Raw genomic sequence first — 27,247 nt, forward strand, 5'->3', positions numbered from 1 at the left:
GGCCCACAAGGAGTGGCTCCATTAGGAGGTGTGGCCTTGGAGTAGGTGTGGCCTTGTTGGAGGAAGTGTGTCACCATGGGGGCAGACTTTGATGTCTCCTACACTTAAGGCTTGCCAATACAACACACAGTCTCCCCGCTGCCTACAGATCAAGATGTAGAACTCTCAGCTTCTCTAGCACTATGTCTGTCTGCATACCACTGTGCTTTCCACCATGATGATAATGGACTGAACCTCTGAAGCTGGAAACCAGCTCTATTTAAATGTTTTGCTTTATAAGAGCCGCTTTGGTCATGGTATCTCTTCACAGTAATAAAACCCCGAAACTAAGTACCAGGAGTGGGATATTGCTGTAATAGGCCTGACCACACTTTTGTTTGGAGGAATGTGGACTCTGGAACTTTGGATTAGAAACACAGTTGAATGCTTAAAGTAGGATGTTGTGGGCCATCCTAGTGGGAACATGGAGTACAATAGTCCTAAGTGTGATTTGAACCATGGGAGCCTGGCTCAAAAAATTTCAGGCAATAAGAATATCAATATGTGACCTAGAGGTGGTTCTTGTGATATTTGGACAAAAACTGTGGCTGATTTTTGCCCTTGTCCAGAAAGCCTGTTTGAGGCTGTGTTGAAGAGTTTGGGATTGGTTGCACTGGAAAAGGAAATTTTTTAAAAGCCTAGTATTGACTCTGTCATATGGTTATTAGTGTTTATGCGTATGGAAATCTATAATGAAGAGAAGCAGGTTGAGCAAGGAGAAATACAGAATGTACAGTTTGAGGAGAATGGGGACACCAGGAAGTGGAATGGAGCTAAGTTGTGGCTCAAGAAGATAAACAGACTAAAGAAAAAGTGGATAAATGGAATGGTGACCTCAGGGCAGGACCCCACCCAGCTCTGCTTCCAACTTGGAAAAGCAATTAAAGAAAAGCCTTTAACCCCAGCACTCAGAAGGCATAGGCAGGAAAATCTCTGATTTTAAGGCCAGCCCGAGCTACAGAGTGAATTTCAGGACAGCCAAGCGTAGGCAGTGAAGGAAACCATCCAATCTAGAAAGCTGATGAAGACGTAATTGAATGAAGAGTCATGTTCCAGCCCCAGCAAGCAGCAGAACGCTGGCAGCTTTGGTCACATCATTCTGGCTTTAGACTCAAGGATAGAAGAAAGGGGTTGTGGAATCTCCTTCCATGCTAAGGAAAGCCACTGAAAGCAGATGTGTGACACAGATGCCCCTGCATGGAGGCCTAGAGAGACCATTGTGTGAAGCTGTGAAGGTGAAGCCTGGGTTGCCTTGAAGACCCCAAGATGATAGAGATGGTGATATGGGATACTTGCCAAGGAAAGCTGCCAATGGAGTAGAACCAACCCAAGAGAAAGAACTGTTTGCAGTCAACAAAGCTGAAAGGAGTTGGAAATCAGAAGAGCATTTTGACATCAGACATGGAGATGCAGAGTTTAAAGTTTGCCTAGGTCATTTTTGATCTTGCTTCCCCAGAGAAGTAAAAATTTTTGTCTAAGATGCTGAGAAGAGTGGGAGGAAAGATCAACTGCCTCCAAATCCTAACGTTTGCCCTGCTAATCACTGTGACTAAACATGGGAAAGTCGGCCCAAAGCATGTACTCACACTACTATGGGAAATAGGCTCCATTATTTCCAAGAAAGTGAAAAAAATTCTATCTTGGTTAGATGGCTAGTTTTCAGCTAAGACAAACGTATCTACTGAAGAGTGGCAGACTCCCATATTGGCACACCACAGGTGCTAGCAGATGGCTGGTGTCATTTATGAAGTTCCGGTCCCAGAAACCAGAGGCAAGTGCTGTGCCACAGTCAGCAGAGGGTCACCCATGGTCTGTCCTCTCTGAGATGAGATGGTGTCAGTAGTGTGGGATATGTCCCTAAATCACTTTAAGTCAGGTAGAATAATTATAGAACCTGTCAGAAATTCCAGTCAGGCTTGTTAAATCATTTCTGAGCTGTGAGTGCCACAGCAGAAATTGAGAACAGGACCAAATGAACAAAATGGCATTCTGAAAATAATTCCACGGGGATGAGATGTATGAATTCTGGGCTGGGTCTTCTTAGCCGCAGTGACTTCCGTCCTCAGGCCTCCCACAGAAGGTGCTGTAGTAGTAGGTGGGGTCGACCCACTAATGAGGTTGTGCTCCGTGGTCCCTCTCTCTGTCAGAGGCAATTCCAGGCCACAAGACACTGCTTCCAGCCAACATCTTCATAGGAACACATTCCAGATGTGCAGACTGTGAAGCCAAGAAAACTAGCAACCACCTTCTGAAATTTCAACAAATATCTCCATAAAAAGACATCTCTGTGGCCGGAGAAGTCATGCTGACAGTATGTTTGTACCGGAAGACGGCCCAGGGCTTTGATTTCTGACCACACCCTGCTATTTTATTCGAAGTCCAAGGTACCAGGAATTGATCAACCCAGAAACGGTTGTCTTTCATGGACAGAACAGAGGAAAGTGAGCATTCATTCTAGAAAAAGCTAAAGGTTTTCTTCTGCCCTGAGAAGCCTTGCATGGCTTGCATTTATAGATATGAACAGCTGTAAGGTAGACAAGAACATTCCCGAGTCCTTTAAACTGGAGAACTAATACAAGTGTTTCGCATTGGAAGGAAACCAATCAAGACTTTATGAAACAACACCATATGCTAGCATCATTAAACACTGATCCTTCAACTGGTAAAGATTAACTTAGGGTTTCCCCTTAGAGATTAGTGATTAGCTACTCGTCATCGTGGATAGATCTGGAAGCAGCAACTTCATGCGCCTCCAGACAGCCCCATCTCATTTAATGCTAATTAGTGTTTCCAAGACCTTTTGACCTAACATCTACATGTCTGACTAAGAATATGCTCCCTGAAATGCTTGGGCGTGGAGAAGAGATGTGGTTCTCCTGTGTGGTGCTGTGTTAACTATATCCTAGTGGAATTACACTGGGTCCATTGTTATAACCAACCACACTGTGGGGAGCTCTGTGGAGGAATTGGGAATCGTGTCATCACGGGTCCATCCAAACTGTAGCCCGAGATGGTCATAGATGCGCCCATCATAAAACCAGACACTTATGTGACACGTGGCCACGTTTTCAGCCATTGCTGCTGTTGTCATTATCAACTATGAACTTTGTAAATGACAAGGTCACATCACAGCACATCAGCAGGCTTCCCAGAGATCCTGGTTGCTGATACTTTTGCTCAGCTTTGTAAGATGGGAAACTCAAATCTCACTAACAATCACGGCCTGCGTGTGCGCAGGGATGGGCCATGCACACCAACACTGCGACATACTGGTCACCTTGAAAAGCACTATGGAGCCAAAGTAGTACTTCTGAAAATAGAGGCAGAGGCAGAAGAATTGATGCAACTGAGAGGCCAGCCTCAGCTACATGCAGCTACAGGCCAGCCTGGGCTACGCAGTGAGACTCTATCTGAAAGCAAGCTAATCAGGAAAACAAGTAACTGAAGACTAGAACTGAAACGCTTATTCACACAACACAAGGCAATCCTCTTCCAATCCCTTCCCCCACCTCCTATTTTATCACTTCTAAGGACATTTATTACCCATCTACCATGTTTCGAGGACTAGCAAAGAGGTTCCCAACAGCAACATATGCCAGGAAAAAAAAAACAAATACACAAAGCTGAGACATGAAGAATAATTCTCACCAATCCATCTGGTTCCATTTTTAAGATTTCGATGTTTAAACTGTCTGATGATGCTGGCTATCTGGTGACTCCAGCAGCCCCTCCAGGTTCTCAAATACCCCAACCTCAGCAATGGGGTATCTGGGGAGCTTTTGCTAACAGGGGCGTGAAGGACGCTGTAGTTGTAGACTTTGGGGTAGGATAAAAGCCCTAAGCATTTGGCCTGCATAACATCAACCCCAAACACTCTCGTTGTCAAAGGTCTTAAACTCAGGCTCTGCTTTGTAGTATCTGAGCGCAGGATGAGGGTTAGCCCTCACCAGCAAGCTTGAGAGCCTGTTTGCAGCTGCTGCTATTTTGTTGTTGTTGTTGTTGTTGTTGTTGTTGTTGTTTATTCATTGAGTGATAATTTTCATCTGAATAAAAAGGTAAAAAGCTGAGAGGACCCTATATAAGCTGTGCAGGTAAGCTTTTTGTTTGGTTGGTTGGTTTGGGGTTTTCCTGTTTGTTTGATTTTTTTTTTAAGGCAGAATCAGCCCAGGGAGTGGCACTATTAGAGGGTGTGGCCCTGTTGGAGTAGATGTGGCCTTGGAGTAGGTGTGTCTCTCTGGGTGTGGGCTTTAAGATCCTCATCCTAGCTGACTGGAAGCCAGTATCCTGCTAGCAGCCTTCAGATGAAGACGTAGAACTCTCAGCTCCTCCTGTACCATGCCTGCCTGAATGTTACCATGTCCCTGCCTTGATGATAATGAACTGAACCTCTGAACCTGTAAGCCAGCTCCAATTAAATGCTGTCCTCTATAAGACTTTCCTTGGTCATGGTGTCTGTTCACAGCAGTAAAACCCTAAGACATGAAGTCACAATAAAAATATTTTTATAATTGGGGGTCACCGCAACATGAGGAACTACAGTAGTATGAAGGTTGAGAACCCCTGCCCCAAGACTTGCTAAACTTTCTTGCCTCCATGTTGAAACTCCAGCCCCTCCCCATCACTGACATTCCCAACTCAACCATTCATTTCCTGATAGCCAGGGCAAGACAATTCCTAAAGGTCAAATGGGCTGGTCTGAACAAACAAGTCCGGAAGGGAGAGAGTGCAGGCTTGACATAACCCCAGCAGGTCCCTTTAAATCCCTAGTCCCCAAACCTCTGACATATACTCCAATGTCCCCTTCCCTCTCCCCTGAGAGAGGCCCTGCCCCTCACTTCTTTGAAACAAGCAGCCCTATCTGTTGAGGTCGGACTGTTGTCTTGCTTCCTTCTGTCTCTTTAAGCTGCCTCAGAAATCTAACAAAAGTGAGCAATGCCAGCAATGCACGCACCCATGTGGAATTCCCAGGACAGAGGGATAGCTAAGTGTCCAGTGAGGTCCAAAATTGATACACAGCAGGTCCCGAGGAGCACCAGAGGACAAAGCAGGTCCAGAGAGGAAGGAACAGAGAAGGACCAGGAAGTGTCTGAATGTCGAGATGTTTCCTCTTGGACAAGGGGAAGCCATAGCTAGCAGCTTTAAAGGTCTGTCCCTGAATCTAAGCTATGATCAGGAAAGGCCAGGTGGGAAGCACAGATTTGCTAAGGAACCATCACCTAATGATCCCCTGCCTCCATGGCTATATTTGATATGCACCTCATGTTTCCTATACAAAAGGGAAGGGTGGGGGCGGAGAACAGCTCCTCTCATAAGACAGGACATAACCGCTTGCTTTCTCGTGCTTGCTTTCTTGTGCTAGTTCAAGGTGAGTATAGTCTTCTGAAGAATCCCTCTCTGCACGTGTCAGCCCTCCCTCATGCGGGTGTTATTTTTAGGACACCAATGGCCCATCAAACTGGCTTTAGAGAATCTAAAGTTCACACTGTATTCCATTTCCTTGCTGTTAAAATCCCCAAGTGGTTGGAGCAGTGAGCACCCAGCTTCAGTTCCAAGCTTACTGAGTGCAGACTGACACACTGGTCCTACTCTGAGAGCTGGTGGGACTGGGCGTGAAGAGCTGTAGATACAGGGCCAGAGGCCCCATCCTCCACTCTCCCTCCTCTTCTCTAGGGTTTCCTGGATCTTCCTGGAGCACCAGCCCTGAGATCCAGGCTATGGGCTATATGTGCAGCCAAGAGAGAATGCATTGCCAGGCTATGAGAGGATCTCAGGGTTCATGAGAGCTATCCAAGAAAATTCAGTGGAAAACGCTCCACCATGCACCCCACACCCACTGCATGTACATGCCCTAACATACTCCCATACACTCATACCCACAGACATACATTCATACATATATATACACCATCACACATTCAGAAACATGCAGGCAGACCACCACTCACACACGGAGAAACATGTGCACACACAACTCTACCACCACCATATACACATATCAACACATATATAGATCATACTCCACACATGCCAATATATACACATACATACATATTACATGTACATACTACATTCATACCACAGACACACATCACACACCACATATGCATATTACACATATATACTACACATATACCACAGGCATACATCACACATCACATACATACACACCACCTATACCACATCATATACACATTACACATACATACTACACATATACCACAGACCATGAACAATGATACACACATGAATGATAAACATGTCATTGCACCCTACTACTAGGAACAAACTGTACTTCACACCCAGGAGCAAGGCAACATTTGAGTACTTGTCAATCAATGGAGATGTCTGACAAAGGAAACAGAAACTAAATTTAAATAAATTTGGATTAAATTTGGAAATCTTCAGGTAGAAGAGAAATAGTTGTGCGGTCTATAAAATAAAAAATTCTATATAGCTCAACTTCAAAGGAAGGTCTTGAGAATTGAAAATGAGCACACAATGGTCCAACCCAGTCCCTCCATCCTGTGAGAGCCAGCTGAGCTGTGAAGTCATGCACACCATAGAAACGGTGATTCTGGGGAGACCTGTATAATTGGCTCAGATCTGGGATCAGCTACATGCTAGCTCACAGTCTCAAGAATTCTACTTCCGTCCTGAGACCAGTTATGGATATCTGTGGATATCAATATCAAAGCCCCAGTGCTATTTAAAGATTGGGGATTGTATATGTGAGGGGCATTGTGCTCTTAGCTATATTAAGTTCTAGGCAGACAGCTCCTGAATATTTTCTTAAATGGTTGAAAAAAAATAAGCATTGCCTCAGGGAAGTGATGGGGAGAGTGGAATGTCCTTGGCCAGCAAGAGCATAGTTTAAACTGTGGGCTCCTCACATATACATATTGTTATGGGAAGGTGAACAAGAGCAGTATTGTGTCAAGTTTTCATATCTGTGTCTGCACACTCACCCAGCCTGATTCTCCCCTGCACACTCACCCTACCCTATCCTCCCCTGCATCCTCACCCTACTCTATACTCCCTTGCACACTCACCCAGCCTGATCCTCTCCTGCACACTCACCCTCTCCTCCCCTGCACACTCACCCTGCCTGATCCTCTCCTGCACACTCATCCTCTCCTCCCCTGAACACTCACCCAGCCTGATCCTCCCCTGCACACTCATCCTCCCCTCCCATCCCCTGCACACTCACCCTGCCTGATCCTCCCCTGCACACTCATCCTCCCCTCCCCTCCCATCCCCTGCACACTCACCCTGCCTGATCCTCTCCTGCACACTCATCCTCTCCTCCCCTGCACACTCACCCTGCCTGATCCTCTCCTGCACACTCATCCTCTCCTCCCCTGAACACTCACCCAGCCTGATCCTCCCCTACACACTCATCCTCCCCTCCCATCCCCTGCACACTCACCCTGCCTGATCCTCCCCTGCACACTCACCCTCCCCTCCCCTCCCATCCCCTGCACACTCACCCTGCCTGATCCTCTCCTGCACACTCACCCTCTCCTCCCCTGAACACTCACCCAGCCTGATCCTCCCCTGCACACTCACCCTGCCTGATCCTCTCCTGCACACGCATCCTCTCCTCCCCTGAACACTCACCCAGCCTGATCCTCCCCTGCACACTCATCCTCCCCTCCCATCCCCTGCACACTCACCCTGCCTGATCCTCTCCTGCACACTCACCTTCCCCTCCCATCCCCTGCACACTCACCCTGCCTGATCCTCTCCTGCACACTCATCCTCTCCTCCCCTGAACACTCACCCAGCCTGATCCTCCCCTGCACACTCATCCTCCCCTCCCATCCCCTGCACACTCACCCTGCCTGATCCTCTCCTGCACACTCATCCTCTCCTCCCCTGAACACTCACCCAGCCTGATCCTCCCCTGCACACTCATCCTCCCCTCCCATCCCCTGCACACTCACCCTGCCTGATCCTCTCCTGCACACTCACCCTCCCCTCCCATCCCCTGCACACTCACCCTGCCTGATCCTCTCCTGCACACTCACCCTCCCCTCCCATCCCCTGCACACTCACCCTCCCCTCCCATCCCCTGCACACTCACCCTCCCCTCCCCTCCCATCCCCTGCACACTCACCCTCCCCTCCCCTCCCATCCCCTGCACACTCACCCTCCCCTCCCCTCCCATCCCTTGCACACTCACCCAGCCTGATCCTCCCATGGTGTGGTATTGACCACCATAGGATTTTGCCTTGCTAAAAAGCATGGACCCACCTTCAGGTTCTGACTTCCCGAATAACCAAGTATCATGTGAATCTTTTGGCTTAATGAAATCAAAAGCTACTATTCTCTTAACACACTGTGTTTCGATGAGTGACTACTTTTTAAAAGAAAATTAAACACAATCTGTCATCTCATTGTAGTCTCAAAATAAAAACGATTGCATTTCTTTCATGTCCCTTATTATACAATTATAGTGCTTTTATTATTGTATAAATCATATTGGTTTAATTTTGATAATTTTCATTTGCTTTTATCTTTAAGTCAGAATCTTGCTATGTAGCCTAGAATGGCCTCAAACTTAAAATCCTCCAATCTCAATCTGCGTATTGTGGGTACGAATTCTTTGGTAAAATCTTACTCCAATTCACTCATAAGAGACAGCAATTGTTAGCGCTATGATCCTTGCCTTGGAGTCAGACATGTGATCACCAGAGACCTGTGTGATCAGCTTCTGCGTTAAACATGGGAAAACTTTCTCAGGCTAAGAAGAAAACACAAAATAAATGAGATTGGAGGTGAACGGGCCTATTGATAGATCATTTCCCTGAATGTCAGTCTGTTAAGACTGAACTAAAACTTCCAGAATAGGAAGGAAAAAGTCAACACGTACCTCTCCCCTTGTCTTCTATCTAGAGTAAGTAGGCTGTGTGTAACATAGGCACACACAGATGTTTCCACTCCTGGCTGAGTATGCATGTGTGCCTGAAGGGTGTTTATGAAATCAATGATGCAGTAAGACTGCATAGGTGCGCATGGATGGCCGCACGGCTATATCTTCCGACTTTCACACTTTGTCCTCAACATTTTAACATTTATGAATTGTAAGTTTCTTTAAAGGAATGTCAGAGACTCTGGCAGCCTGCTTTGCCTGTTAGTGATACTAGAATTTGAAATACATTCTTTTGAATGAAGACATCTGTGTCATTTGCTGGGAATGAACCCAGCGCCTCACGCATGCTAGGCAAGCACTCTGCCGATGCACTACACCCCAGCCTGAAGGTCTGGGGCCCAGCATCACTGTGCTTCACACACTGGGTGGTGTGATTCTGCGGCCCTTTTGACGAATGTGAAGTGAGATGAAATTATACCTGGAACCTGAAGATTTGATCTTTTACTCAAACAGTTTTTAGATATTTTCCTTTCTAATCATACCTGTCTACCTGATGCTCCAACTCACAGCATCCAAAGTTTTTTATGTCATTTTGCCTGAATTGTGTTTGTGTTAAGATCAGAAAAGGAAATAACATCGTGGGTAGATGCAAGAGGTGTGTTTACCTCAACCCTCAAGAGTAATGGGGGGAAAAATGAATACAAAGCATCTAACTCATTTGTGAACTACATATTGGCTTCTGTTCTTCAAAAAACCTGTCCTTCATGGCACTTTACAGCCACTAGGATGGTTAAGATTTAAAAGGCCACAGTGCTGCACTCACTCAAGGACAGGGAAAAATCATGACCCACATAACTTACAGGCCAGGCACGACAGGAGCTGCTATGCTGAAAAACTACATCACGGTTCCCAATCATTAAACATGGAGTTACGTTTGAACCCAGAGATCTCACTCCTTAGCATATAACCAAGAGAAACAAAAACACCCGCACAGAGCCAGACACGGGTCTCATCTATTGGCCCTGTGTTCCAGAGGACTGAGGCAGAGAGGTCATGAGTTTGAGGCCAGCCTGAGGTACATAATGGTTGGGAATGTTCATGGCAGCATTGCTCCTAAAGGCAGAGAGCAGACAGGATCCCAAATGGCTTCAGTGATGAGGGTGAGTGGTGTGGAGTGTGAACAGTATTATGGGATGCTACCTCTCAATATAAAAGCACAGAGTACTTAGGCCAAGCCTCCGCAGGAGGACGCTGTGAGAACAGCACAGTCACAATGGGAAGACAGAGAGGAACTTACAGAAAATGTCCAGAATAGGAGAATTCACAAAGATTCACACACAGTAGAGAAACGGCTTCGAAGTGCTGGGGATGCAGAGACAGGGCTGTCACTGCTGCTGGGTGTGGCAGATTCCTTGGGAGGGAGAGCAAGAAAACTAACCACTGAACAGTACATTCTAGTGGGAAAAATTTATGATATGAGTATCTCAATAAAGTAGTTATAAAAATAGAAAATAAATCCATTCGCTTCGTTAAGGAGAACTGCTTTTATTTTTTTTTTTTTTTTGACTTAAGGAAATTAATGTTGCTTCTGCCCATATTTTTTGCTAAGCTGTGATTTGAGACCAAGTCCCACTCTGGGGCACATCTGGGCAACATCTGCATCAGAGTAGAACACAGCCTGGGCATCACATCTGCTACTAAAATGTAGTAAGACTTACACTGCTAATTAAATATGAAATTGCATGTGCCAATTAGGAACCGGTCCCTTGTTAAATCTGCCTAATGTTTAAAGCACAAAAAAAAAAAAAAAAAAAAAAAACTGAGCTAGGCTCTGGCACTGCTCACATCCTGACCTGTGTGGGAAGACAGTCCATGGCTCTGAATACAGGCTAGACAGTTTCCATGGAAACCTCACACAACCAGAGGAGAGACTCAAAATTCTACACAACTTTGTGGAAATTAGGCTTTGCAAAATATTTCCTTTTAAGTGTAAACACACACACACACACACACACACACACACACAAGAATTCTCATCTCCTTGATGATGCCTAAGTTCATTTTGTTGATAACCAGATAAGGTTTGTGGGAGGAAAGAGAAGGCTGACCTTGGGTCAGGTACATCCCTTGAGGATTCATGTTAGAGGGAGAGACATTTGAAACATGTCTTACAGCATAAGTTTAATGCAAACCTCAAGGGCTTAAAGATATTCAGCTTTTATTGAAACCAACGACAGTGAATTATTCCAGCTGAGATTAATTAATCCTCCCACTGCATGCTAATATGCTAGTCTTTCCCAATAAACGCACACTGTAATTACACCCAGGTTCCCCCACCCACTATCCGCTCATCCCTTCCCATGAAATAGGACTACATGTCTTCCAGATGTGGTGTGCAAGCCGCAGCGCCCTTTGCCAAGAGTCTCGGAATTAAACAAAGCATGAGAAGAACATGTGCAGCTTCCATAGGAATGGAGACGCTCGCCACACCTCTGTGCTGGGGAGGCCTGACCACCCGCCTGCCCATTCACATCCCAAAGAGCTTAGAAGACTGCATGATGATACAGTATCTTTCATCCCGCTAGAGACAGCTTAGGCCATATCATGTGTTCAAGACCAGCCTGAGCTACGCAGCAAGACCCTATAACAACAACTATAACAGTAGCAAAAATATTTAGAGAAAGAACTGAAGAGCTGTGCCATCAGCCTTTGCCATGTCCCATCAGCCTTTGCCATGTCCCATCAGCCTTTGCCATGTCCCATCAGCCTTTGCCTTGTCCCCACATCCTCTGGCAGATGCGTCTTAGAGCCACTAGGATGGTGTGCACACATGAGAAGCCAGCGGATTCTTGTACCCCATCGTCCAGGCATTGTGGAAAGACCAGCAAGGGAAGCCAAAAGACTCAATGGTTTAATCAAATTAAATTAACATTGGGCTGTGTACCACAACAGCATCACAGGTATCTTCTTATTGGACCCTCACGGGAAGCCAACAATTTGCTCAGTAGCAAGGACCAACTGCCTTGTGTTCAGTGTGTGTGTGTCTGTGTGCATGCACATGCGTGCACTTATGTGCGCAGTACATGTGTACATATGTGCACACACACATGGAGGACAGAAGTTGATAGTACGTGTCCTCCTCAATTACCTCTCCACTGTATTGGTTTGAGGCAAGGTTTCCTGTGAATCTGGGGCTAGCTGATCCAGATAGACCTGGCTGGCTAGCAAGCCCAGGGGTTGTCCTGTCTCTGCTCTCTCGATGCACACCACCACCCCTGGCATTCGGTATGGGTGCTGGGGACCTGAACTCAGTCATTGTGCTTGCACCACTGACTGAGCCATCTTTTGAGCCCTGGACTGTATCCTTCCCAGAAAATGTTTCAAGAATACAGTCATTTAAATTTCATATGAAATAAAGACAGGCTGAGGGGGTGTAACTGGAAAATGTTCACAGGAAGTGCTGTGAGCTGAACTTGATAAAATGTCACACACACACAGATACACATACAGAGATACACACAGAGACACACACACACACAGAGACACAGACACACACATACACACACACACACACACACACACACACACACACACACACTCGGCCTAGAGAAACACCAAACAGAACAAACATCACACTGAGGCCCATTCTGACAGCCTTCCCACTGTGACCTGCCATCCTCTCCAAGGTCTTCACTTCTGTCTCTCCCTTTCTTTCTCTTGCAGACCTTCTGCTCCTAGGTGCCCAGCTTCTCAGAAGAAGAGGGGTTTCCACCAACTCCACCCATCATGGGGTGGCCACACCCATAGTAGCAGCTGTTCCTTATCAGCCTTTAAGCCTCAGCTTAGACAGCATTGTCCTGGAAGGAAACCGTGTCTTCTGGATGCCTTTCCTAGCCTTATCCCCACCCTGTGCTACCCAGCATTACTGCACTCTGAAATTCTCCCCGGGAGTGATCAGTCTGTCTCCAAAATACTCAGTCTGTGACTATTTCCTCAGCAAACTATGAGAGTGTAATTAAGTCCTTGCTGGTGCATCTTTGGGACTGAGTATAAATTCAGTCGTTTTTGTGTAAGCATAAGTGTATACATGTCTCGTTCAACTTTCCTACGTCCAAGAACTTCTAAGGGATTCAGTTTGCACGATTCACAACATCATTGTCAGAGCTCAGCTTCTTGTTCCTCAGTCCTCTCAAACATTGCGCTGGGAGTCAGCCAGTTCTCGTGCCTCTGATGGAACGGGTCTGTGGCACTCACATTGAGAACTGCCCCTGATTACCTCTGCCTCACAAAATCCTTACTCCAGGCAGACACTCCTACAAACACAGACTTAGTAGGTTATAAGGGTCTCTTCCAGCTTGCAACTCAAAGGTTCTGCTGGTCTAAGCTCTGGGGAGATGGGCCCCCCCCTCCAGGGCAATGTGGGTATTGCAAAGACTCACAGAACCTCCAGACCTTCTTGCTCTTACACTGCTCTTCTCAACAGAACAGAAAATGACTCTCAGCTTCTCTTCTCTGCTAGGAGAGGCCCCAAGGCAAGGACTAGCCAATCATTGGCCAAATCCTCTCCCTTACAAAGGGGCAGAAAGAACCAGACTCCATTTCCGGTCTTCTGCCCAGCCAGGTAGGGCCTCCACAATCACATCTGTGTGACCTGAAGAAAGGAGCACTGTCTTGGGGTTGACCATGGCAGGGCTGCATCTCGCTCCCTGCAGAACCACAGAGCAACCTCAGAAGGCACAGGGAAAGAGGTGGAGGAGCTGGGGGCCAAGACTCCTCCTCGGAGGCCTCACCCCTCTTTTTATTGTTATTTTACCAGCTAGCAAGTAAACTTCAGTTGGGTTCTTAGTGTTGTCAGTTTCCATGGAAAACGATTCCAAGAAGCTAGAGATTAAAAAAAAAAAAAAAAAAAAAAAAAAAAAAAAAAGACAGAGGAGAGAAGGAGGGACAGAGGGTAAAGGGAAGGACGGGTCAATGGTTTGGGTACAGGTTTGTGTCAACTGAGTCTCGTACATGAAGAACAAAGTACTCACAGTCACTTCCTATAGTGAAGTCCCGGTAACGATTTACAGAAATATTTACTGCAGTTGTAGTTCTAATCTCCAAAGAAATCCATACAAAAAGATGTTTTTCCGTTCTGGAACAATCAAGTCCCAGCCTGGCTCTAAGCAATGATAATTATTGGAAAGCAAATTGTGGTTTTCGCCTGCCTGCCTGTTGCCTGGCCTGTGCTTCTTCCTGGGCTGTTTGGATACAACAGTACCCTGGGTGGTCATCTTGGGTGACTTGTTTATCAGCTGAACTGTCAGCTTCAGGAGTGGCCATTGTGGGCAGTGCACCTACTGTGTGCAACCTACCACCTGGAGCTTAGGTTCCATCCTATCTGTTTCTCTCTGCTGCTGAGAACTATGTTTTAACAAGAAAACTAATTTTGAGGCAACCTATAGTCACAACTCCTTCAAACTTAGTTTATTGACAATACATAGAAAAGAATAAGGCTTAATGAATAATTAGAATTAAGTTCTCTCTGCTTTTATGGTTAAAACTATGATTACTGGAGGTGGAGAGACGGCCCAGTGGTTGAGCACTGTCTTATCTTCTAGAACACTAGAGTTTGGGTCCCAGCACCCACATGGTAGCTCACCACATCTGTAACTGGGAATCTGATGCCCTCTTCTGGCCTCCATGGGCATTGCATGCACACAGCACACAGACCGACATGCAGGCAAAGCACCCATAAACATAAAATAAAAATAAATACATCTTTTTTAATTGATGCCACCACCACTTCTAAAGGAATAGTACTATGCAGAACAAAAGTGAAGAAAAAACACAAAAAGCGGAATTGAGGAAGAGATGATAAAAATAGTGTGAAATTAAAATAATAATAATTCCTTAATTATTAATTAATTTAATTAAAATAAGTATTAATCTCTCCATAAATTAATAAATAATTAGCAATATAAATAAGTTAGAAAGTTACAGAAGGCTGAGGGATACAGAAAAGCAGAGTAAAATAAGCCATTCCGTCAGAGTCAAATGTGGACAGAAAAGAAAAAGACAACGATGAACATGGGATCTGGGGAAGGAAGTCAAAGGCAATGACAGACAGACAGACAGACAGACAGATCAGCTTGACAGACATAGCACACAGCCTTCCAAAGCAGAGGAGGACGTGGAGACACACCACAGAGCACTGACAACTGACAGACAACTGCGAAAGTGGGTTTTTAAGCTGAAGACAAGAAATCTCTTCTTACCTAAAGAGTAAAAGCAAACTGAATCTCAGGAGCTAGAAAAGAATGAAAACATGAAAGGGGGAAGAAGAAAAGGGGGAGGGGAGCGAAAAGACCTAACTGTGGCTTCAGAAGCTCCCTGCAAGAAAACTGGAAGCCCCAACAAAGGGAGGAGGGAGCTAAAGGGGTGCACTGGGGCTTCAGCAGAAACCTAAATGCCACACTCAGAGTGAAAAGCAGCTAAAATCCAGTTAACCACGTGATTCCGAGGAGAAGCGGGTGCGGTGCTGGAAGGCAGGAAACTCGGGCTATGAGAAGTTCCAGAAACTCGTCCTTCGAAAGCAGGGAGAGACAAATCTAGTTTTAGAAAAGGTTAAGACTCTAGATAAAATGTTATGAAAAGGACAAAGATAAAGAATTGGAGAACAATTCTCAACATACCAGAATAAAATGTGAGAGTTTTGAAGAAGAGCATAATCTGTCAAAATCAAATCCAAGTAAGACAGAAAATGGCCGAGCAGGATTTCTACAGAAGTAACTGTCTAGGGAGGACCTCAGAACTCCAAGCCAGAGAATTCACAGGAAAGGTCCAGCAAAATTACAAAGAGCTCACCCCAGCTATTTGAATGGTTCAGATCAGAAGAAAATTAGAAAATAATTCACATTAATCTCATGAAATAAAATATGAAAAACTGAAACAAAATTCTGGCAGTGATCAAGAACAAAAATATCTGGATATTTACAGACATCCCTGTGTGTACAGACGCAACGTATGCGCCACTGAATTCCACACCACATGTAGTTTGTCCCAGAAATGCAAAGATGGCTCAATATCAGAAGTATTGTGAACATATTAACCAAACATGGAGTTCAAGGCAACACACTGCATGAAATAGCTGTAAAAAGAAAAACCACATGATCTCAATGATGCTCTATAGCCATATAGACAGATTTAATCTGATTTCTGATTACAACATATACATGCAATATATATAAGACAGGAGAGAAGGAGAGAGGGGGAGGGAGAGAGAGAGAGAGAGAGAAAGAGAGAGTGAGAGAGAAGCTAGAGATGATTCTTTAATGAGACAAAATATGCTTATCATGTTCTAAAAGCCTGCCTTATGCTTAGTGAGAAATATTAGACAATTTCAAAGAAGCTGAGATGAAGCAAAGATGTTTGCTATCGCCATAAATAGCTCACATGTGCTAGGTGTATAGTACAAAACAGTTAGCAGAGAGAAATGATCTAAAGTACTTTTTAAAAAAGAAACTATGAGTATTTGTAGATAAATCCCGTTTATCATGTAAATACCAAAGACAATAAAGACAGTGAGAAACCCCATAAGGTGACGAGATTTAAAAGACAAGCTACGGGGGAGATCATGAGGGTAGGCTGTCAGGTAAACAGAATAAAACTCCTTTGTTCAGTGTGATGCAACATTGTATCAGAAACATGGGTCTTTATTAGTGTTGGCTTGTGTGTATCTGTGCCCACTAGAAAGGGTGCCTAAGATACTAACACCACTGACAGGGTGGACAGAGGGAAGGGGTAAGGGGGGGTGGGAGAAGATAGGGAGGAGGGGGGAGGGGGAGGGGGAACCAGGGCAAGGGGCAAGAAGGCAACAGAGGTAGATCCTCATTGTATTTTTGTACTTTGTGATATATTACCAAATAAAAGTACATATTTTAAACAATTAAAGTGATCTTTAAATGAGACAGTTCACGTAAAGGCCTCAGAGGGACATCCTGGGGTCCTGAGAATCACTAGCGACAGCTTTTGCACAGCAGAACAAGCTCAGAAGGAGTGGAAGCAAGGCTTGGCTCCGCTGTGGACTTTCTGCTTCTGAACCTGTTCAGTGCCATCCCAGCCACATGTCCTTCTAGGCCAAGGGTGACTCTGGACCAAAGTGATGCCTTCGGTAGGTTGTGGTCTATGCTGTCCCTCAGAAAGACCTGTCCCTGCACTTGCCAGGAGGATCTGGGGTACATAGGCTACCATGGGGCTTTCCTCCAAGTCTTCTTGGTTTGGTTTTGTTTTGAGAGACTCTTCTGTATCTGGAGCCAGTGTCAAACTACTTATGTGGACAAAGAGGACCTTGAACTTCTGACCCTCTGGCCTCTACCTCCTGAGCGCTGAGATTATAGGTGTGTAACCCCACCCAAGCAAGCTTCCCAACGCTGACTGCATTTGGTTCATTGCTGACAGTCATTCAAGGGATGGAATGTGCTTCTCCAACATCTATGCAAAGTTAATATTTAGTCCATTTGCAAGAAAAGTTGACTCGCCCAGTATCAAGGTTCAACAGACTGTGAAGCCCTCTGCCACTATTTGTGTAGAAGTCATAAGATTGCTGGGTGGGCACAGGACACCTCCTTCAGTCATTGAACCTCAGGCCCAGGAAACATTGGAACTGGGAAGAACGTTAGAGCCAGAGGCAGTGAGGGGTTCTGGACATGACACAGCCTTGTATTGCAGCCATGGTCACCTGCGCATGATCAAGACAGTCAGCAATACTATCAGGGGTGAGAGAGAGGCTACAAAGGCTCCACCCCCAAGATGATGGCTTCTGGGGAAGGGAGAGTCACTTTTCTTTTGGGAATGGCAGCCACTAGGTTTTCCATGTATCATCTCACATCCATCAGCATATGAGCAGCACTACCCAAATCCAGTGGGATAATTAATACAATATTAATAATAATTAAGATTTGCTCTTTTTTTAGTTAGGTATTTTCTTCATTGACATTTCAAATGCTATCCCAAAAGTCCCCCATAACCCCCTCCCCACTCCACTACCCACCCACTCCCACTTCTTGGCCCTGGTGTTCCCCTGTACTGAGGCATATAAAGTTTGCACTCAGAATGATACCCTCCAGGTCCATCCATTTGCCTAGAAATTTCATAAATGCATTCTTTTTAATAGCTGAGTAGTACTCCATTGTGTAAATGTACCACATTTTCTGTATCCATTCCTCCGTTGAGGGGCATCTGGGTTCTTTCCAGCTTCTGGCTATTATAAATAAGGCTGCTATGAACATAGTGGAGCATGTGTCCTTCTTACCTGTTGAAACATCTTCTGGATATATGCCCAGGAGAGGTATTGTGGGATTCTCTGGTAGTACTATATCCAATTTTCTGAGGAACAGCCAGACTGATTTTCAGAGTGGTTGTACAAGCTTGTAATCCCACCAAAAATGGAGGAGTGTTCCTCTTTCTCCACATCCTCGCCAGCATCTGCTGTCACCTGAATTTTTGATCTTAGCTATTCTGACTGGTGTGAGGTGAAATCTCAGGGTTGTTTTGATTTGCATTTCCCTGATGATTAGGGATGCTGAACATTTTTTCAGGTGCTTCTCAGCCATTCGGTATTCCTCAGGTGAGAATTCTTTGTTTAGCTCTGAGCCCCATTTTTTAATGGGGTTATTTGATTTTCTGGAGTCCACCTTCTTGAGTTCTTTATATATATATTGGATATTAGTCCCCTATATGATTTAGTATTGGTAAAGATCCTTTCCCAATCTGTTGGTGGCCTTTTTGTCTTATTGACAGTGTTTTTTGCCTTGCAGAAGCTTTGCAATTTTATGAGGTCCCATTTGTCGATTTTCGATTTTACAGCACAAGCCATTGCTCTTCTATTCAGGAATTTTTCCCCTGTACCCATATCTTCGAGGCTTTTCCCTACTTTCTCCTCTATAAGTTTCAGTGTCTCTGGTTTTATGTGGAGTTCCTTAATCCACTTAGATTTGACCTCAGTACAAGGAGATAGGAATGGATCAATTCGCATTCTTCTACATGATAACCGCCAGTTGTGCCAGCACCATTTGTTGAAAATGCTGTCTTTTTTCCACTGGATGGTTTGTGCTCCCTTGTCAAAGATCAAGTGACCATAGGTGTGTGGGTTCATCTCTGGGTCTTCAATTCTGTTCCATTGGTCTACTTGTCTGTTGCTATACCAGTACCATGCAGTATTTATCACAATTGCTCTGTAGTACAGCTTTAGGTCAGACACAGTGATTCCACCAGAGGTTCTTTTATCATTTAGAAGAGTTTTTGCTATCCTAGGTTTTTTGTTATTCCAGACGAATTTGCAAATTGCCCTTTCTAATTCATTGAAGAATTGAGTTGGAACTTTGTTGGGGATTGCATTAAATCTGTAGATTGCTCTCAGCAAGATAGCCATTTTTACTATATTGATCCTGCCAATCCATGAGCATGGGAGATCTTTCCATCTTCTGGGATCTTTGATTTCTTTCTTCAGAGACTTGAAGTTCTTGTCATAGAGATCTTTCACTTCTTTAGAGTCACACCAAGGTATTTTATATTATTTGTGGCTATTGTGAAGGGTGTTGTTTCCCTAATTTCTTTCTCAGCCTGTTTATCCTTTTTGTAGAGAAAGGCCATTGACTTGTTTGAGTTAATTTTATATCCAGCTACTTCACTGAAGATGTTTATCAGGTTTAGGAGTTCTCTGGTGGAATTTTTAGGGTCACTTATATATACTATCATACCATCTGCAAAAAGTGCTATTTTGACTTCTTCCTTTCCAATTTGTATCCCCTTGATCTCCTTTTGTGGTTGAATTGCTCTGGCTAGGACTTCAAGTATTATATTGAATAGGTACGGAGAAAGTGAGCAGCCTTGTCTAGTCCCTGATTTTAGTGGGATTGCTTCCAGCTTCTCACCATTTACTTTGATGTTGCTACTGGTTTGCTGTAGATTGCTTCTATCATGTTTAGGTATGGGCCTTGAATTCCTGATCTTTCCAAGACTTTTATCATGAATGGGTGTTGGATTTTGTCAAATTCTTTATCAGCATCTAACGAGATTATCATGTGGTTTTTGTCTTTGAGTTTGTTTATATAGTGGATTACGTTGATGGATTTCCATATATTAAACCATCCCTGCATCCCTGGGATGAAACCTACTTGGTCAGGATGGATGATTGTTTTGATGTGCTCTTGGATTCGGTTAGCGAGAATTTTATTGAATATTTTTGCATTGATATTCATGAGGGAAATTGGTCTGAAGTTCTCTATTTTTGTGTCTTTCTGTGGTTTAGGTATCAGAGTAATTGTGGCTTCATAGAATAAATTGGGTAGAGTAACTTCTGTTTCTATTTTGTGGAATAGTTTGAGAAGAACTGGAATTAGATTTCTTTGAAGGTCTGATTGAACTCTGCACTAAACCCATCTGGTCCTGGGCTTTTTTTGGTTGGGAGACCATTAACGACTGCTTCTATTTGTTTATGGGATACAGGACTGTTTAGGTCATTAATCTGATCCTGATCTAACTTTGGTACCTGGTATCTGTCTAGAAATTTGTTCATTTCATCCAGGTTTTCCAGTTTTGTTGAGTATAGCCTTTTGTAAAAGGATCTGATGTCGTTTTGGATTTCTTCAGGATCTGTTGTTATGTCTCCCTTTTCATTTCTGATTTTGTTAATTAGGATGCTGTCCCTGTACCCTCTAGAGAGTCAGGCTAAGGGTTTATCTATCTTGTTGATTTTCTCAAAGAACCAGCTCCTCGTTTGGTTGATCCTTTGAATAGTTCTTGTTTCCACTTGGTTGATTTCGCCCCTGAGTTTCATTATTTCCTGCTGTCTACTGCTCTTGGGTGAATTTGCTTCCTTTTGTTCTAGAGCTTTTAGGTGTATTGTCAAGCTGCTAGTGTGTGCGCTCTAGTCTTTTTGGAGGCACTCAGAGCTATGAGTTTTCCTCTTAGAAATGCTTTCATTGTGTCCCATAAGTTTGGGTATGTTGTGGCTTCATTTTCATTAAACTCTAAAAAGTCTTTAATTTCTTCATTCCTTTCTTTACCAAGGTATCATTGAGGAGAGTGTTGTTCAGTTTCCACGTGAATGTTGGCTTTCTATTATTTATGTTGTTATTGAAGATCAGCCTTAGTCCATGGTGATCTGATAGGATGCATGGGACAATTTCAATATTTTTGTATATGTTGACGCCTGTTTTGTGACTAACTATATGGTCAATTTTGGAGAAGGTACCATGTGGTACTGAGAAGAAGGTATATCCTTTTGTTTTAAGATAAAATATTCTGTAGATATCTGTTAAATCCATTTGTTTCATAACTTCTGTTAGTTTCACTGTGTCCCTGTTTAGTTTCTGTTTCCACGATCTGTCCATTGATTAAAGTGGGGTGTTGAACTCTCCCACTATTGTTGTGTGAGGTACAATGTGTGCTTTGAGCTTTACTAAAGTTTCTTTAATGAATGTGGCTGCCCTTGCATTTGGAGCATAGATATTCAGAATTGAGAGTTCCTCTTGGAAGATTTTTACCTTTGATGAGTATGAAGTACCTCTCCTTGTCTTTTTTGATAACTTTGGGTTGGAAGTCGATTTTATTCGATATTAGAATGGCTACTCCAGCTTGTTTCTTCAGACCATTTGCTTGGAAAATTGTTTTCCAGCCTTTCACTCTGAGGTAGTGTCTGTCTTTTTCCCTGAGATGGGTTCCCTGTAAGTAGCAAAATGTTGGGTCCTGTTTGTGTAGCCAGTCTGTTAGTCTATGTCTTTTTATTGGGGAATTGAGTCCATTGATATTAAGAGATATTAAGGAAAAGTAATTGTTGCTTCCTATTATTTTTGTTGTTAGAGTTGGCATTCTGTTCTTGTGGCTGTCTTCTTTTGGGTTTGTTGAAGGATTACTTTCTTGCTTTTTCTAGGCCGTAGTTTCCGTCCTTGTATTGTTTTTTTTGTTTGTTTGTTTGTTTTTTGTTTTTCCTGTTATTATCCTTTGAAGGGCTGGATTCATAGAAATATATTGTGTGAATTTGGGTTTGTCATGGAATACTTTGGTTTCTCCATCTATGGTAATTCAGAGTTTGGCTGGGTATAATAGCCTGGGCTGGCATTTGTGTTCTCTTAGTGTCTGTATAACATCTGTCCAGGATCTTCTGACTTTCATAGTCTCTGGTGAGAAGTCTGGAGTAATTCTAATAGGCCTGCCTTTATATGTTACTTGACCTTTTTCCCTTGCTGCTTTTAATATTTTGTCTTTACTTAGTGCATTTGTTGTTCTGATTATTATGTGTCGGGAGGAATTTCTTTTCTGATCCAGTCTATTTGGAGTTCTGTAGGCTTCTTGTATGTTCATGGGTATCTCTTTCTTTAGGTATGGAAAGTTTTCTTCTATAATTTTGTTGAAGATATTTTCTGGCCCTTTAAGTTGAAAAATCTTCATTCTCATCTACTCCTATTATCCGTAGGTTTGGTCTTCTCATTGTGTCCTGGATTTCCTGGATGTTTTGAGTTAGGATCTTTTTGCATTTTTCATTTTCTTTTATTGTTGTGTCCATGTTCCCTATGGAATCTTCTGCAGCTGAGATTCTCTCTTCCATCTCTTGTATTCTGTTGCTGATGCTTGAATCTATGGTTCCTGATTTCTTTCCTAGGGTTTCTATCTCCAGAGTTGTCTCCCTTTGGGTTTTCTTTATTGTTTCTATTTCCCTTTTTAGATCCTGGATGGTTTTGTTCAATTCCATCTCCTGTTTGGTATTGTTTTTCTGTAACTCTCTAAGGCATTTTTGTGTTTCCTCTTTAAAGGCTTCTAGCTGTTTACCTGTGTTTTCCTGTATTTCCTTCTTAAAGTCCTCCATCATCATCATAAGAAGTGACTTTAGATCCATGTCTTGCTTTTCTGGTGTGATGGTGTATCCAGGACTTGTTATGGTGAGAGAGTTTGGTTCTGATGATGCCAAGTAACCTTGGTTTCTGTTGCTTCTGTTCTTATGCTTGCCTCCTGCCATCTGATTATGTCAAGTATTTGCTGTCCTCAATATATCTGATTGGAGCCTGTCCTTCCTATAATCCCAGTTGATTCAGGACTCCTCAGAGTCCAGCTTTCTCTGTGATCCTTTGCTTGTGGGCTCCTGTGAACCTGAGATTCTGGGTGTGTCAGAGTTCTTGGCAGTCAAGTTCCTCTGAGACCCTGAAATACTGGTGTGACCAAGCTCCTTTTATCCTGGGATTCTGTTGTCAAAGATCCTGGGCAGGTTACAGTATTTGAAAATGGTGTCTCCTTTGAGGAGCGTGGGGCTGTCTGGTCAGTGGTCCTAAGATCACGTGGAGAGTCTTCTAGGGACCGTGGGGGTGCTGCCAACTCCACACACAAGGTGACTAGATACTCTAGCCAACCGGAAGGGACTTGTGACCCTAGTCAGGCCAGTTTTCTGCTTCCCTAATGCTGTCTCAGGTCCCGCACGATTGGATTGAAACAGAAGTTGTGTTCCACTCACCAGAGGTCCTAAGATCGTGTGGAGAGTCCTCTAGGGACTTTAGGGGTGTCTGCCAACTCCGCGCCCGAGGTGACCCGGTGCTGGCACTGACCAGAAGGGACTTGTGACCCTAAGGTTTGCTCTTTATTTATTATGTGGTACAAATACCAAAGTTGAAATTTATATATATATATATATATATATATATATATATATATATATATATATACCTTAGTGGCTGCCACTCAAACCCTTTGTTGTCGTGTGCTAGGGGCACCATTGTGGGCACACTCTCAGGAAAAAGTACATTTGTGCAAAGTAACTCCATAGGCCCTGGTATTAACTACGACCATTTTAAAGCTCATTCCTTGTATGCAGATCCCTCTGCAATACTCACAAAGTTTAATTCATGATGCTGGGGAGTCATGAAACACAGATTTAATTTTGCTTTCTCAATAGCCGCCTCTAATATAAATATTGGAAGCAAAACAAGATAATCATTTGCCAACAAAGTATGGGGGATGGTGAATATAAGGAAAGGCTATCCAGAGACTGCCCCACCTTTGGATCCATCCCATCTGCAGACACCAAACCCCAACACTATTGCTGATGCCAAGAAGTGCTTGCTGACAGAAGCCTGGTATAACTGCCCCCTGAGAGGCTCTGCCAGCATCTGCCCAATACAGATGCGGATGCTTGCAGTCAACCATCTGACTAAGCCCAGTGACCCCAATGGAAGAATCAGGAAAGAACTGAAGAAGCTGAAGAGTATTGCAACCTCATAGGAAGAACAGCAATATCAACCAACCAAACACCTAGAGCTCCCAGGGAATTAACCATCAACCAAAGAGTACAAATGGAGGGACCCATGGCTCCAGCTGCATATGTAGCAGAGGATGACCTTATCTGGCATCAATGGGAGAGGAGGCCCGTGGTCCTGTGAAGGCTTGATGCCCCCAGTGTAGGGGAACGCTAAAGCAGTGAGGCAGGAGTGGGTAAGTGGGTGGAGGAGCACCCTCATAGAGGCAAGGGAAGGGGGAAGAGGAAGGATGGGGGGGTGCAGAGGGGAAATTGGGGAGGGAGAAAACATTTGAAATGTAAATAAATACAATAACCAATTTTAATTTTTAAAAAAAGGAAAGAAAAAAGAAAGAAGGAGACTTAGGTAGTCCTGGCCAAAGCCATTTATTGGATCTGCATTATCATTTAAATAAAGCCAAGAAAAGAAATAAACAAAAAGCCAGACTCAATTGAAGGATGCAGGACAGCCAGCTCCTTTATTGCTGCGTAAAGATGTAAGAGGAAAACCACAGTAGCTGAGGATAACAAGCTGCCCTTCCATCACCAGCTCATTAACAAAGTTATACTGAGAGTCTCGATTGCAGACCTGGAGGCTAGCTAGCCTTTTTATAGCACATGCCATTCAGCTATTAAAGAACACCAGCACTGTGTTAGCCGCAGAATAGCTTATGATTGTCTTGACTAGAGATATTTTCTACTATGCTTTTGCCAAGAAACAACAAGGATAAGTTATGTGTAGTTTGGTTAAATATATAAGATGAGCGGCATAAGCACATGTGCACACACACGCACACTCATGCTGTATATGTGTGTGTGTGTGTGCATACCTGCATTGGAGGCCTAACAGCATGGTCTTTGCATATAACGTACATATATTCACTGGTAAACTTGAAATTGTCTCTGAGTTATTATTGTGTGTGTGTGTGTGTGTGTGTGTGTGTATGCGTGTATGTGAGCACACATGTGTATACAGGAACATGCAGAAGTCAGAAAAAGAGTTGGATCCCCTGGAATTAGAGTTAAAGGCAGTTGTGAGCCTCCATGTGGGTGCTGGGAACTAAACCACAGTCCTCTGCAAAAACAAGTACTCTTAACCAGTGACCCATCTCTCCAATCCCTATTCTACATTCTTTATGGAATAAAAAATAATAAAAAAAAGTACTATTTGGTTCAATTTTTCTTTTAAATGTTTTCACTCTGTAGAACCCACAGGAGGGCCAAACATATCCATCCACATCAGAAGCACAGCATAAATAGAGGTGTGGAGATGCTGTCCCTGAAGGTGAGAATATTAGACAGGAAGTAGACATGAGTCTCACATCACAGCCACCTAGGGAGCATCGCTGGGGCTGGGGAGTTGTCTAGGCAGCTAGTGTGTGCTCTATGCAAGTGTAAGGGCTGGAGTTTGGATTCCTAGACTCTTTCGGGAAGACAAGTGTGGCAGGTGAGCTGTAACTACAACCTCAGAAGGCAGAGGGGACCCCCAGGACAAGCTGAGAGACACTAGCCTTTTCGGGAGAGCTCCGGGTCTGGCTGAGAAACCTGTGTCTGGTATGAAAGAGCAGCTGGGATGATTCCTGATATCAACCTCCAGCCTCCGCATGCACCCATGCAAGCCTGAGTCCACCACACACATGCAAACATGCATATACACACATGTGCACCAGACACATGCACATGAATATTAGATAAATTAAATCAAAAGCAGACCTCCTGGGACCCGCATCCCAAGGATAATTAATCAGCATTGCCCTAAATTGCAGCCGTGGGTGTGAACCGCTCGCACACTGTTGGTGTGGACCACTTGCACAGACATGTGAAACACTCAATGGTCTGTTTGAAACCCATATCCCATCACCACTAGCAGCCTAACCCTGCCCTGCTACCCTTTGGTCCAGTGGAACGATCATGCCTCCTACAAACATGCATTCTGCTGACAGGAAAGTAAATCACACACGTGTGTCGAATGTCCCGCCTAAGTCAGATCATCTATGAAAGAGCTGATTGTTATAATCTCATTTTGAGTGTGTTAGAAAACAACACGCAGAATCCACATATGTACGATAAGGTTGGAATAAAAATGGGGATTTCAACAAACTCCCATCCGGAGGTTTTAACGAATAAGAGAAAAATAAAAAGACCTTTTGCAAGAGGGAAAAAAATGAACAACATTGGTTTTGTTACAGTTTAAGAGGAACCTACCCAAAATCACAGAACTGAACAGCTAATCCCTGTTGACACAGCAGAGTGGACTGAGTCTGGGCTTCAGGGCCTTTGATTTCTACTCACAGCCATTAGCATCGGTCTGACTGCTGAAATCCTGCAGGCAGGAAGCCAGAGGCGGTCAGGAGAGCTGAGCCCAAGTTGGCTGTATTCTGGGTTCTCTGTGAGGCCCCAGGGAAGATAAATGAACCCTCAGCCTCTCTCCCTACACCGACCGACCGCTGCCTTCCTGCAGACTCCAGATCTCCTTCTGAGAGATGCAATCTGAAGTCTCAGCCATATAATAAGGGTGAATTTCTGACTGGTCCCAATTCCACAACTCTCACAAAGAAAGTAAAATCTGCCCAAAGTTTCTAACTTCAGATAACCTTCTAGGTTATCTGAAGAGCCGGAAAGATGGCCCCACAAGGACAAAGGCCCCAAGGGTCTGGCACCCTCCACGGCCCATGTGGATACCTGCATATGCAGATGCACATACACAAACAAAGATAAAATAAAAATCTTTTAAAAAGAAAAGTCCACTTGAACTCATAATTTAATTTTTTCTCACTAATGTTCCTTAAAATTTGCAAATTTCCTTTTTCCTTCATAGACCACGCATTGGGGGAAAATACTGGTTGCTACCTACACAAATTCCCAAAAATAATGTCCAGTATGTTACTTTTGTAGTAGTAGTAGGAATAGTTGTTGTTGTTGTTGCATTAATTGCTGAATCATCATAAAAATATTTTTAAGTGATGTGGGACAAGTTTTTCTAGTGAGGAGGACTGAGTTGCTTCCCTCCACTTCATTATTTGTCCGTATTACATAATACTTAATTTTCTCTCTTCAGGAGCATAATGAGATAC

At 43.9% G+C, this 27,247-nt stretch overlaps 1 protein-coding gene across 4 annotated transcripts in view; it reads right to left on the reverse strand.

The window, feature by feature from the left end:
- Itpr2 (inositol 1,4,5-triphosphate receptor 2) overlaps positions 1 to 27,247 on the reverse strand; it is a 393,960-nt gene that overhangs the window by 135,547 nt on the left and 231,166 nt on the right. The gene's annotated exons all lie outside the window — the stretch shown is intronic.

The sequence above is a fragment of the Mus musculus genome, chromosome 6 (genome assembly GCF_000001635.26).
Source record: "Mus musculus strain C57BL/6J chromosome 6, GRCm38.p6 C57BL/6J".
Lineage (NCBI taxonomy): Eukaryota > Metazoa > Chordata > Mammalia > Rodentia > Muridae > Mus > Mus musculus.